Raw genomic sequence first — 12403 nt, forward strand, 5'->3', positions numbered from 1 at the left:
AATTTGTTTTATGTTGTCATTTAACTTTATGTCGCTATCCGCCAGGGTAACTGAGAGGGCTAAAACAGTGCTTTCTGGACTCAGGTAGGCACGCCGGCCTCGGATCGAATCTGCCTGGCGGACTAACGATGAGGGCCGCTGTGCTGGCAGCCTGGATGTGGTTTTTAGAAGGCTTTCCACATCCCATTAGGTGAATACCGAGCCGGTTCCCATGTTCCGCCTCATTTACACGGCTCGCAGACATCTGAAACACGTTCGCACTTTTCCATGGATTACACTAGACACAGACAGTTGGTGTACACACATTCCGTCCTGAGGAGGGTGGGGTATGGGGTGGCAACAGGAAGGGCAGCCGGCCATCCCTTAAAATTAACACGCCAAATCCGGTTAACCATAACAGCAGACCCCGCTTGGAAAGAGAGAGTCCATTTTATGTTGCTCCGGATGGTCACTCTTAGCGTACCTTTCGGTAGTTTCTGTTTCCAGTGTAGCCTCTATTGTAATCTGGAACTGGTGGATCTCTTCCTCTACTTATGCACAGTCCGTTTGATTTGTTGACGTCCAAAGTCACTTGGCAGTCACTGCTCCAGTCGTCTATCTACCGGAAATCTTCCAGCACTTCACCTATAGTCTTCTCGTTTTACAACCTTCCTTTAGACAACAGTATCGTCCGCGAATAGCCTCATGGAGTTTCCAAACTTATCCACTAGATCGTTGTAAATACTAGGGGTCCTACAGCACTTCCTTGCGGTACTCCAAGAACAAGCTTTACCTTTGTCTATTTTGTTCAGTTCATCTGGTCCGATACATGGTAAGCCCATATTTTGTTCACTAAACGATTGTGCGAAATTGAATGGTATGTCTTCCAGAATTCAGGTAACATGGCGTCAAAATGAGCGCATTTGCCTACGTTGCTCTGGATATCATGGACGAACAGAAAAGATGGAGTTTCTCAAGATCTCTGTTGGTAAAATCCATGTTGATTTTTGTAGATGAGCAAAAAGCCTCTTGGAGTAGCCGTGCGGTCTAGGGCGTCTTGTCACGGATCGCGCGGCTACTCACCGTCGGAGGTTCGAGTCCTCCCTCGGGCATGGGTGTGTGTGTGTGTGTTGTTCTTAGAATAAGTTAGTTTAAATTAGATTAAGTAGTGCGTAAGCCTATGGACCGATGACCTCAGCCATTTGGTCCTATAGTCCTTGCCACAAATTAACAATTTTGAGATTTTCCCCCCTACTTGCAGTGTAAATCCTAGCTTCTTGCCAAGTTTCATAAGTCTAGATCAACGAGAAGCACTCTAGAGGTTTTGACGAGTGAGTTTGTGAGTATCAAAATATGTGACATAAATTTTCGTATCTTTTGATTGCATAGACTTGGAAGCTTAATACTTTTACACCGCCAAGATGCCATGCACATATGGTATGTGACATAAATTTCTACTTGATACTTCTACCAGTTTCTCAGAAAAGTAGGGGGTTGGTAACAGACGAACAGGCAGACCGATAAAAAATGACAATTTTTTTCTTTTTATATAATTACAAATTAACAGTTTTCGGTTTTTTCCCTTTGCTTTTATTGTGAAAACTTACTTGTTGCCAAATTTTGTGATTCTAGGTCAAGTAGGAGGACCCTACAGGTCTTGATGAGCGAATTTGTAAGAATCAAAATACACTCCTGGAAATTGAAATAAGAACACCGTGAATTCATTGTCCCAGGAAGGGGAAACTTTATTGACACATTCCTGGGGTCAGATACATCACATGATCACACTGACAGAACCACAGGCACATAGACACAGGCAACAGAGCATGCACAATGTCGGCACTAGTACAGTGTATATCCACCTTTCGCAGCAATGCAGGCTGCTATTCTCCCATGGAGACGATCGTAGAGATGCTGGATGTAGTCCTGTGGAACGGCTTGCCATGCCATTTCCACCTGGCGCCTCAGTTGGACCAGCGTTCGTGCTGGACGTGCAGACCGCGTGAGACGACGCTTCATCCAGTCCCAAACATGTTCAATGGGTGACAGATCCAGAGATCTTGCTGGCCAGGGTAGTTGACTTACACCTTCTAGAGCACGTTGGGTGGTACGGGATACATGCGGACGTGCATTGTCCTGTTGGAACAGCAAGTTCCCTTGCCGGTCTAGGAATGGTAGAACGATGGGTTCGATGACGGTTTGGATGTACCGTGCACTATTCAGTGTCCCCTCGACGATCACCAGAGGTGTACGGCCAGTGTAGGAGATCGCTCCCCACACCATGATGCCGGGTGTTGGCCCTGTGTGCCTCGGTCGTATGCAGTCCTGATTGTGGCGCTCACCTGCACGGCGCCAAACACGCATACGACCATCATTGGCACCAAGGCAGAAGCGACTCTCATCGCTGAAGACGACACGTCTCCATTCGTCCCTCCATTCACGCCTGTCGCGACACCACTGGAGGCGGGCTGCACGATGTTGGGGCGTGAGCAGAAGACGGCCTAACGGTGTGCGGGACCGTAGCCCAGCTTCATGGAGACGGTTGCGAATGGTCCTCGCCGATACCCCAGGAGCAACAGTGTCCCTAATTTGCTGGGAAGTGGCGGTGCGGTCCTCTACGGCACTGCGTAGGGTCCTACGGTCTTGGCGTGCATCCGTGCGTCGCTGCGGTCCGGTCCCAGGTCGACGGGCACGTGCACCTTCCGCCGACCTCTGGCGACAACATCGATGTACTGTGGAGACCTCACGCCCCACGTGTTGAGCAATTCGGTGGTACGTCCACCCGGCCTCCCGCATGCCCACTATACGCCCTCGCTCAAAGTCCGTCAACTGCACATACGGTTCACGTCCACGCTGTCGCGGCATGCTACCAGTGTTAAAGACTGCGATGGAGTTCCGTATGCCACGGCAAACTGACTGACACTGACGGCGGCGGTGCACAAATGCTGCGCAGCTAGCGCCATTCGACGGCCAACACCGCGGTTCCTGGTGTGTCCGCTGTGCCGTGCGTGTGATCATTGCTTGTACAGCCCTCTCGCAGTGTCCGGAGCAAGTATGGTGGGTCTGACACACCGGTGTCAATGTGTTCTTTTTTCCATTTCCAGGAGTGTACGTGACATAAATGCCCGTATCTTTTGACTGCGTTGACAAAGAAGCTTAATTTTTTGACATCAGCCTCAGGGAAACATAGACCTTAGTATGAGACATAAATTGAAACTTTGTGCATCTACCCGTTCCTGAGAAAAAGGATTCTTAATAGCCGGACAGACAGATAGACTGACGACAAAGTAATCCTATAAGGTTCCGTTTTTATCGAGTGAAGTATGGAAACCTAAAACTGAATGTACGTATGTATGTTCCACACCTCCTCCTGAACCACTGGATCGATGTCCACCAAAATTTGTATCATATCACTTAACGCCTGGAAATCATCGCTGTGGGGTTAAGGACCGCTTATCTATCAAAGCGGTGCAGGTGAAAAAGCAGTGTAACCCACGAGGCGCGAATACCCATACTTTAGTCTTTCGGTATTTGAGAATGAGAGGACGTAAAGACTTACAACAAACTTTACAAATAATTTCAAGCCTCTATGAAACTTTTTCTCGCTTTCGATCCCTACAAACTAGTGAAAGGAAAAAAGTATATCGTTTACTACATTTTCGCTATTCACGCAGTACAACTGCCGTATGAAGCATGACGTTTAAATTTATTACTTATTTACTACTGTGTTCACATATACCACTGAGTATACCAGCAAAATTATTTCAATTGTACGACACGTAGTTCATGAGATATAACGTCATAAACATTGAGTAGAGTGAAAATAAAACTGTAAAGCCAAATCAGCTAGACATTAAGACGAAATATGTGCACAGACATTTGCGAAATATGTTAAAAATATGCTAAATATGTTTGACATGTACATACGTAGGCAATGCCAAGAGTAAAAGGCTCATCCTAAACCCCAGGAACGATTTCAACCAGATTCGGTGCACAATTAGGTACAATCTCGTAAGAAATACTGTAGGGGCAAGAACCATCGACCTCCTGTTGTGGCGAGTGTGATAACGTGGAAAGACAAATCGGAGGGAACGGACAGACAATGGGGGGGGGGGGGGGGGGAAGGAAGAGACAGTTGCAGAGAAGGGGGAAGACGAGATGGAGGCTGTGAGGAGGGGGAAACGGACAGAGAGGGGGGAGAGGAGGAAACGGACAGAGAAAGGAAAAAGGAGGAGATGGACAGATACAGGAAGAGGAAGAGATAGGCAGAGGCTGGGGGTAGGGGGGGGGGGGGTAGGAGATGAACAGAAAGAGGGAAGAGGAGGAGATGGAGAGAAAAGGAAAGACGAGGAAATGAACAGGGAGAGGGGAAAGAGGAGACTGACTAGCGGACTGGAATAAATACATACCCGGGCTACGCTGGGTACTCAACTAGTACGCCTATAAATGGACATATCTGAACGACGGCCTTTCTAAAAAAACGGGAGTGACATGCGCTCCTTCCCAACTGCTAGGTACCCTTCGTTGCCCCAGTGTTCTACGATATATTACTGCTAGTAGGAGGTCAATTTCCTTAGCATAATGTCTGTAGATCCACACTAACATCTCATTCAATCCAGTTGCCTTTCTTCTTTTCAGCAGCTTTGACTGATTTTCTATTCCGCAATCAATTACCTCAAAATCTGCTGTTCGGCATTCGTGCGGTAATTAGAAGGAGGAACCGTTGTACGATCTTCCCCGGTGAAACAATTTCAGAAGACCGAATTAAGTCCGCCTCATCGTCTGTTTCCGTACCAGTATGGTCACTGTGTGACTGATAGATTTCGATCTGCATACAGATTTTACATTAGGTTCAGACCTTCTTAGGTTGTTTAATCATATCGCTTGGCAAAATTTTATTTTGAAGTTCACTAAATTCTTCACACATAGTTCTTTTCATGTTGATTTTGGCTTCGACATCGCTTTAAATCCTGGATGAAAGTCTCTTTGCTTTCGCAACAATCTCTTAACAGCACTATTGAACTACGGTGGTTTTATTCCATACCCCACAACCTTTCTCGGCACATTGTTGTCTAAGGCACATTGTACAATGTTTTTATCTATTTGTGCTCCACGTCGTCGTCCTCAGAGCTGAATATTTGATATTGACTACTTAGCTACTCTGCAATTTGTCTCCTGTCACTCTTGCGAACAAAAAATATTTTCATACCTTTTTAGTATTCCTTTTTTTCACTCGTACTCGCCGATAGTATCACAGTCTTATGATCACTAATTCCCTTCTCGACGTTAACTGATTCTAAATGTTCGGATCTGTTACTAGCAGGTCAAAAGCGTTGCCGCCAAGTGACGATTACAGAATTAATGAGAAAGAGGAAAATGAGTAAGTCGGTCAAAAAACAAACTACAAAAAAAAAAAATTGCACTGAGCACTATGGGACTTAACTTCTGATGTCATCAGTCCCCTATAACTTAAAACTACTTAAACCTAACTAACCTAAAGACATCACACACATGCATGCCCGAGGCAGGACTCGAACCTGCAACTGTAGCGGTCGCGCGGTTCCAGACTGTAGCGCCTAGAACCAAGAAAATACAGCTGAATACATACTAGTGGCTGTAATAGTAATGAAACGAAGGTAAGCAGGTTATGTAGACAAGAGAATGGATAGTAAATGAAACAATGAAATTCTTTATTTGATTTCTAGAGATAAGAATGGGCTGATACGAGTACCTAAACGTAACTGGCTAGATGGCATTAGCAAACAGGGTCCCCATCGCTGAAGACTGTAACGTATGGAGAAATCTCGAAAAGGCCTTTATCTTGCTGTGAGGGGTAACGAAAGACGATGGCATCTACATCTAAATGGTTACTCTGCAATTCACACTTAAGTGCATGAAAGACGGTTCATCTAACCATTTTCATACTACTTCTCTACTAGTCCACTCTCGAATGGCGCGTGGGATAAAGGAACATCTAAATATTTCCGTTCGAGCTCTCTTATTTTATTATGATGATCATTTCTCCCTACGTAGGTGGGTGTTAACAAAATATTTTCGCATTCGGAAGAGAAAGTTGGTGATTGAAATTTCGTAAATAGATCTCGCCGCAAAGAAAACCGCCTTTGTTTCAGTGACCTCCACCCCAACTCGCGTATCATATCAGTGACACTCTCACCCCTATTGCGCGATAACATGAAACGAGCAGCCCTTCTTTGCACATAGTAATATGTCAGAGTACGAGATTAAACTGAAGCCACATATGCCTGTTGTATTCTTAGAGTCTTGCTTCCAAATTTTGAAAGTGAAACAGATATTAGCTTGGATAGTAACAGTTTGAAAATCCAGTGTCTTGTCCATGTGTTAAATTACATGCCACTATAGATTCTCTTACGTACGACAGCCCTATCTCCGGCCAATGTCAATCCGCAGGGTGATCAGAAACTCTGTGAAAAGCTTGTAAGTGTGTTGCACGGTAGGCTGTTCTGATAAATAAATATTAAGAAAGAAATTCGAAACATTTTTTGCGCTGTATCAGGACTGATTAGAATTGAAGTTACCTAATCAGCCGGCAGCGCGAGCAAATTCAAGCGGTCTGCCAGAGACGGCGTCACCAAAACTGTGCTTCGTTTGAAATCCTGAAAGCGAACAAGAAAGCGAAACAAAAACTGAACATGGGAGCTGAGTAAGGATCGAACCCGTGCCAAAAGATGAGCAGTCTACGCTATGAGAACAACTGACAGTAACTGTATGTGGCGCAACGACCTGCTTGGCTAACTCCAATGCTAATTGACTCGTAAAGGGCACAACGTGTCGAATTTCTTTTTTAATAATTATATCTCTACGCAATATACCCTGCAATACCGTTACAAGCTTTTCATACTGTTTCTGACCACCCTGTATATTGCTAATTGGCTAATGCGATGCACGGTACACGGTCAGGATTCCAGTCACAGGTTGACTATCTAACAGTTTCGGGGGGCCACAAAAATGTCTTTTCCAATATTTCATATAATACCACACACACACACACACACACACACACACGACTGCAATCTCAGTTAGGGGGTTTCAGTTGCCTGAGGCTGCAGTCGTGCGTGTGGGTGGGTGGGTGGGGTTTTTTGTGTGTCTGTCGCCTATTGCTGACGAAGGCCTTAATGGCCTATCTGCGACTCAGAATCTCCGCTTTATGGTGAGTAGCAGCTATATTGTTACATTACATCCTGGATTTCCCATTGTCTGATTTTCGCTACTTCCTTTGTTGATAGACTACGTTTCCTGGGGTTTCTTAAAATGAATCTATCTAGCATCTGCCCTACTCACGATTAATTTCATGTGTCGTTCCACTTCAAATCGATCAGTATGCGTGCTCCAAGACATTTAATGGAAGTAAATGCTTCCAGTGACTGTTCTGCAATTGTGTAATTATACAATCAGGGTCTTTCTGTTCATGAATTGACATTAAATTAAATTTGTTTAAGTTGAGAGTCAGTTGCTACTCCCCGTACCAAATGTCGATCCACTGCAGGTCTCCCTGCATTTCACTACAGTTTTCTAGCGTCGCGACTTCTTTGTATATAACAGCATCTATCTACTAGGTCATTGATATGTATTCTAAAATAAGAAAATTGTTACAGTTAGAAACTGAGTAAATATGTCGAGGCAGCGTAATTCACGGCGCGCAAATTACACACATTAAATTCATTCGGTATTTCAGAATAAGGGCACTTTTCACCGTCCAGCAAACTTTACGTATACAAGTAACTTCAAAATTCTACGAAACATCTTCCCTCGCTGACGCCCCTTACAAAATGATGGCAAGAAAAGTTTACAGCTTACTACATTTTCGCAGTCCATACAGTAACATCTGAGCTTCGTGCATGACGTTTTAATTTATTATTTCTTTTCTACTGACTCCAATCGCAACACATTTTGCAGACAATATCCACGTAGAGTAATTAATGTACCTGCGAAATTATATCATTGTACAACACATATCTCAGGAGATATGACATCATAAACTTCGTGATGCGTCAAAAACTAGCTTTTGCTTAAAAAGGAGCACAAATTACCCAGACTACACTCATTCAGTGTTTGACAATGAGAGCGCTCAGCGACTTCCAACAAACTTTAAACATAACATCGAACTTCTTCTAAATTTTTTATCGTTTACATTCTTAATGTCAAACATTTAATACATCAGCTCATTTGTGAAGTGATCAGACATTTGAAGCTGTTTTATACACTAGAATTCGAGTCTGTACAGACATGGTTTGGTGAGGGAGGGGGGGGGGGGGAGATAACTAGTTAATCTATTACAGGATACAGAAACAGTTTAAGATATCACATTATGATGATTCCTCATGGGGCTACAACAGAATCTGGAATTCGGGATGCTAAGTTTGACTTCAAGAGAATCGCTAAAAAGAAATCTGAGAAGCTGCCTATCATCCTGATAGCTTATGTTATTATTTACAGTGCTCTTGAGTATAATGATGCTACCACCAGCATCAGATGCAAAAGATTTAGCAAATCTTATACTTGAAATTGCAGCAAGGTGCTAAGAAAAATGAACGTGACTATTAAGTGCTTTGAACCACTTATGTTTAAAGTAAGTCATGTGGTATAATTAATTGTTTTTGAGACTATAATTGTCAAGTCTATATCACCCTGCAAGTGATTAAAGTGTTATCAGCAGCTAATCATTGCTGTGGACACGTCAACTTACTTCACTTAAAGAAGCTTGGAAGAATTGTAGGAACAATAATGAAAGACCTTTTACGGAATGACAGTTTACGGCAGAGGGTTTCGAATCCGTTTCCCCTCGCGTAGGAGGCTGAATTTTAGACCTACACAATGTCCTTAAGAAACGAATCGCTCTTGAGAGAAAGACGGAAATAGTCCATAGTCTATATAAATCACAATAAAATAAAACTTCAAAACTGCTGATTGTGAGTAGTACATTTTGCAGTTCCGCATCTGTAGACGCAAAAAACTGCTAAACTAATTTTCTCTAGAGTCAGCAAGAGAGGGGACTACCTAAATATTACATCCTCGTCGTACACGGTGTGATAATTGCTTTCTTAATAACAGTTTCTGTGGAAACAGCATATCTCATTAAGTGTGATACTCGATTACAAGTAATGTGCTGAAGGTCTGTCTATAAATTGTTACGAAAAATTCGTGCACTCAGATTTCAAAGCGCACATACTGGAAATACAAAAATGTCCCTCATGAAATTCGGGCAGTAAATGGACGTTAAAGAACGCCAGTCAGGCAGCATTGTAATCACGTGTATGGGTAACTACCTCTTGTAAGGGTATAGCAGTAGTGCTGTGCAGTTGGTGCTGTGGATAGCGTTGTGGGTTAGCATGCAGGAGGTTCGATTCTGGGTTGGGGCATATTTGGTTTTATTTGCTAATCGTAGTTTGCGTGGTACGGTATCTGGCGGCTTAATCGCCCTACAGCGCTTACAATGGGTCTTCGACAAAACATTTGCAGTTACGTACTATGAGCACAGAAATGGAAATACAATCGTTTTCATTGGTCAGCTTTTAAAGAACCCTTTTTCTTGTCGTGGACGCGAATTGTTTCGCATCACTGCAGCTACTAGATTCTAAACCTGTTTCTGTGTACCGTCCCCCAATAGGCTAGTCCCATCGGTTAACACCAACTATTATTCCCGCTACGTTGAGGGTCAATTAGGGCCTTACATCACCAATGGGGCTAGCAACTTGCTTTGCAAATAATTTCGATGGGACCATTGGGGGAGGATACACAGAAAACTGGTTTGGAATTTGGTAGATACAGTGGTGCGAAACAATTCGCAAAAGGCCTCTTTAAAAACTGATCAATGAAAACGATTGTACTTACGTTTCTGCGTTCTCAGTACGTAATCGCAAATGTTTTGTAGAAGACCACTGTAATCGCTGTACGACGATTCAGACACCATATACCGTAACACGCAGACTACTTTTAGCAAATAAAATCAAATATGCTTCAACCCAGAAACGAACCCTCCACATCGTGCATGCCAATCCAAAATGCTATCTCCTGAGTACTTCCGTACACGTGATTACAGTGTTGCCAGACAGCCGTTCTTTAACGCCCATTCACTACCCGAATATACGCAGGACGAAATTTTGTGAGAGAAATTTTTGTATTGCCAGTATGTGAGGAATTGCGCTGGGAAGTCCGAGTCCGCGAAATTTTCTTCGCCGTGTATAAATTAGAAACCGGACAGACAGTACATTAAAAATGATGCTAACATATAATTAGAGCTAAGCAGATAACATGAAACCATAAAAAGCAGCTCTGCAACAATCTTTAACAAACAACATTATCTTCAGAATGAAAAAAGTGAAACCGCGCATGATGGCGGGACTGTGGCGAAATATGTGTGTGTGAGATGAAATAAAGTTGCGTTTGGCTGTGACGCTCGTGCGCATGGCTGACGCAGAGGAGTCTGTCATTCGCGTCGACGCGATTCCCATGATGTAATTAGCCATTCCTGCTTAGCAGTTTTGCACTATCTGTCAGTCTCATGTTTACACGTTTATATTCCCATTCGTCTGCAGCATTTTTATGTTTTCTCATTTCGTCAGTTAAGTTCACTAGCTCCTGAGTTATCCCTGAATTTCTGCGACTGTGGCGAATTATGTGTGTGTGAGATGAAATAAACTTGCGTTTGCCTGTGACGTACGTGCGCGTGGCTGACGCAGAGGAGTCTTTCATTCACATCGACGCGATTACCATGATGTAATTGGCCATTCCTGCTTAGCAGTTTTGCACTATTTGTCAGTCTCATATTTAGACGTTTATATTCCCATTCGTCTGCAGCATTTTTATAGTTTCTCATTTCGTTAGTGAAGTTCTCTCTGTTGCCTTCGATATTTCATCTCTCAAACCCACCCAACCGCCTTCTACTGTATCCTTTTCCCCTGTTTCGGTCAAACGTTACCTAAGTCTCCCTTGTCGGCAGCCTCTAGGTCCTTCAATTTATCCAGTTCTCATCGCCTTACTTCCTGAGTTTTTGCAATTTATTCAGTTTTAATATGCATTTAATAACCAATAAATTATGGTCAGAGTCCACATATGCTCTTGGAAATGCTTTATAGTTTAAAACCTGGTTTCGAAGTTTCTGTGCCGTGCGGGATTAGCCGAGTGGTCTAAAGGCGCTGCAGTCATAGACTGTGCGGCTGGTCCCGGCGGAGGTTCCAGTCCTCCCTTGGGCATGGTGTCTGTGTGTGTGTGTGTGTGTGTGTGTGTGTGTGTGTGTTTGTCCTTAGGCTAATTTAGCAGTTAAGTCACATAAGATTTCACACACATTTGATTTCATTTTTGACGTTTCTGTCTTACTATTATGTAATCAATCTGAAACCTTCCAGTTTTAGCGATGACTGAATTATGCTTTGGGCATCTTCTGACAGAAGGATACCTCTTTCGCTCCTTTCCATATTGCACGTTCCCCAGTTATTTTTTCCTCTCTGCTTTTTCCTACAGTCAAATTCCAGTCACCCATCAAAATTAAAATTGCGTCTCCCTCAACCATCAGAATAATATCCTCTATCTAATCGCACCATCTCTTCAGCATCTGCGGAGACAATTGGCATATAAACTTGTACTACGGTGGTGGGTGTTGGCTTCGTGTCTATCTTGACTACGACAATGCGTTCACTAAGCTGTCCATTGTAATTTACGCGCATTCCTGTTTTCTTATTCATTATTAGGGCTACTCTTGCTGTGTGCCTATTTGGCTTTGTGTTGATGACCCTGTAGTGACCTGACCAAATGTCCTGTTCTCCTTGCCAACACATTTCACTAATTTCCACTATATCTAACTTCAACCTATCTACTTTCCTTTTTCAGTTTTAGAACCTGCCTACTCGAATAAGGGATCCAACATGCCACGCTCCGTCTCGAAGAATGACATTCTTGTTTTTCCTGTTGACACCATCTTCCTGAGTAGTCCCCGCCCTGAGATCCGAATGCTGTACTATTCTGCCTTTGGAGTATTTTAGCCAAGAGGATACCAACAACATTAAGCCATACAGTACCGCTGCATGACCTCGGCGAGAAAAAATGACGGCTCTAGTTTTTCATTGCTTTCTGTCGTTAAGAACACCATCACAGCAGACCTTGTTGGCCAGTTTTACAAGGTCTGATCAGTCAGTCATTTAAACAGACGGTTGCCCTGCAACTGTTGTAAAGGCTGCTGCTGCTCATCTTCAGGAACCATTGGTTAGTCTGGTTTCTCCACAGATACCTCTCCGTTGTGGTTGCACCGAAGGTGTGGCTTTCTGTATCGCTCAGGCCCGCAAATCACCTCCAGTTCGGCAAGGTCCATGGTTCATAGGGAGATAGTAGTAATGATAGTCTTTTTGTTCATAGGGAGATAGTAGTAATGATAGTCTTTTTAGCGAACTAG

This window comes from Schistocerca gregaria, chromosome 1, assembly GCF_023897955.1.
Source record: "Schistocerca gregaria isolate iqSchGreg1 chromosome 1, iqSchGreg1.2, whole genome shotgun sequence".
Taxonomy (NCBI): domain Eukaryota; kingdom Metazoa; phylum Arthropoda; class Insecta; order Orthoptera; family Acrididae; genus Schistocerca; species Schistocerca gregaria.